The sequence below is a fragment of the Mustela nivalis genome, assembly GCF_964662115.1.
Source record: "Mustela nivalis genome assembly, chromosome: 16".
Lineage (NCBI taxonomy): Eukaryota > Metazoa > Chordata > Mammalia > Carnivora > Mustelidae > Mustela > Mustela nivalis.
Window position 1 is genome coordinate 52846941 of NC_139035.1, and position 2294 is coordinate 52849234.

Below are 2294 nucleotides of genomic sequence, written 5' to 3' on the forward strand. Positions count from 1 at the left end.
AAAATCTATAAGAAATACAGTATTAAGTGGAAAGAAATGTGCTATATTTTATTACAATTTTTTACACTTCTTGTAAGGCTTTATTTGATTCAACCTACAATACTCGTGCTTTTCTTTATCAATTGTCTCCATACACTGCTTCAATAATCATGCATATAAAAGCTGATAGGATAGACAGGAGATGTAACATATAATCATGAAAATCACCCGATCTTTTACTAATGATCACCTTTGAGGTTATTATCTCAAGGAGGAAGAAAAAAGTCTATTTTGCTCATTATGATGTTCAAATAGATATTATTCCAAAACTGGAAGGTGGAAAAAAAGCAAGGATTGCATGACAAAATTCTCTTACTTTATTCTCTCTCTCTGTCACTCCTCTATTTTGAATTTTTTTTTTTTTTCCACGAAAGAGTGTTTTATGAAAGAACAATGGAGGCAGGCACACCAGCTGTACTGGGCAGAGAACACGGTCATTTCCCGCTAGGGCCTGATGGGGTGAGGGGTGACAATTATTTAAGCTTTTAAAAAGTGTTTGCTTTACATTCTGCATCTCTCTTAAAGTTTCCCCATGTGTTGGAATCTCCTGCTTTCCTTCTGTGGCTTCTACTCTAGTACTGTGTTGCACGGAAGTAAATCTAGTTTCCCAACATCGATTAGCAAATGGATTGTTTTTCCCCTACAGCTTCGATTACGTCGAAGGACGCTGGAATGCTAAGTAACCTGGCGGGTGTGTGTGGGGGGCGACAGGGAGAGAACACCAAACAGCAGAATATGAAGCTGCCTGCTTTAAGAAATTCCAGTCCAATCTGACAACGGGGGAAATGCCAGCTGTTTCCTCCACCCTTGAAGGATGTTAGTTTGCGGGTCCACAGAGGAGTTGGCGGCTGGGGAACGCACTGAGACGGGCCCAGTCTCCGGGCTGCATCAGTCGAACTTCCGCAGGTAACGAAAACTCTGCACGGTCCTTTCTATGGCATCATCCATGCTAACCAGTGGCCGGTAGCCCATGAGCCGTTTGGCTCTCTCACAGCTGTAATAGTGGAATGTGCCGGCCAGTGCGACGCGCATGGGTGTGAAAGTGGGCTGGAGCTGGATGACGGGATGCATCATCATCACCAGGAGGGCCAGCAAGAGGGCCAGGTAGTAGGCCACCCAGTAGGGGATGTGGTACTTGGGGGCCTCGTAGTTGAGGCCTGTCAGGATGCGGGACAGGAATGTCCAGAAAGGGATGGGTTCGTCATTGGTGATGTGAAATGCCTTCCCACTCCCAGCTGCATCTCGGGAGAGGTGCTCTGCAGCCAGGATGTGTCCATGTACCACGTTCTCCACAAAGGTGAAGTCCACCAAATTCTCCCCGTTTCCGATCACGAACTTCATCTTGCCCTTCCTGGCTGCCTCGATGAGGATGGGCACCAACTGGGGGTCCCTCGGGCCAAAGATGCCATGAGGGCGAATGGCCATGGTTAAGAAATTCCCCTCAGGATCATTGGCGCCCAGGACTTCTCTCTCCTGTAAGATTTTTGTCTCCGTGTAATAGTCAATGGGTCTCACAGCGTAAGGGAGGTCTTCAGTTCCATTCTTGATGTTGACACCCTCAAAAATGACACTGGCACTGCTGGTTAAAATGAGTTTCTGAACCCCAGCTGCTTTACAAGTTTCAATGACATTCTTGGTGCCAATGTAATTCACTCTATAAAAGAGTTCCTTGTTGTTACTGGATGGTGGGGGTGATGCACAGTGGAAAACTGTGCTTACACCTTTCAAAGCTGGGTACAGATCCTGTTGGCTGCAGAGGTCTCCCAGGAAGAACTGCACCCGGGGATTGTCGAACCCCTGCCGCATATCAAACACATTGACAGTGTAGCCTCTTGCCAGCAACTGCTCCACCATGTGCTGCCCCAGGAATCCAGAACCTCCGATAACTGTGCACTTAGCAGCATTGGGAATGTCTTCTGTCCAATGTGTCCGTGTGATGTGGTCTCTCATTGGCTCATCAAATGCTTGGTCCATTTCAGCTCCGAATATGGTTATGCTTGTGATGGAAGTTTTCCGTCCGTGGGTGATCCCCTGCGCGGCTTCAGCGTTTACACCGAAAGCTCTATTTTGAATTTTTGTCTCTTCTGTATTTTCACTCATTTCCTTTCTTCTAATTGGAGCTATGTATATTCAAGAATCACTACATTAATCACTAGAAATAATCTTTATATTAATAAAAATAATTATTCCACCAAATATAAATTTTTTTCAAGAAAAGGTGGCGAAAAATAATAGATATCTTTTAAGAAATATGA

At 45.2% G+C, this 2294-nt stretch overlaps 1 pseudogene across 1 annotated transcript; it reads right to left on the bottom strand.

Annotated features, from left to right (window-relative positions):
• Positions 1 to 390: 390 nt before the first annotated feature.
• On the bottom strand, positions 391 to 2093 carry LOC309850299 (sterol-4-alpha-carboxylate 3-dehydrogenase, decarboxylating pseudogene; annotated as a pseudogene). The gene has a single exon. The product of its transcript is annotated as a sterol-4-alpha-carboxylate 3-dehydrogenase, decarboxylating pseudogene (transcript).
• Positions 2094 to 2294: the final 201 nt, after the last annotated feature.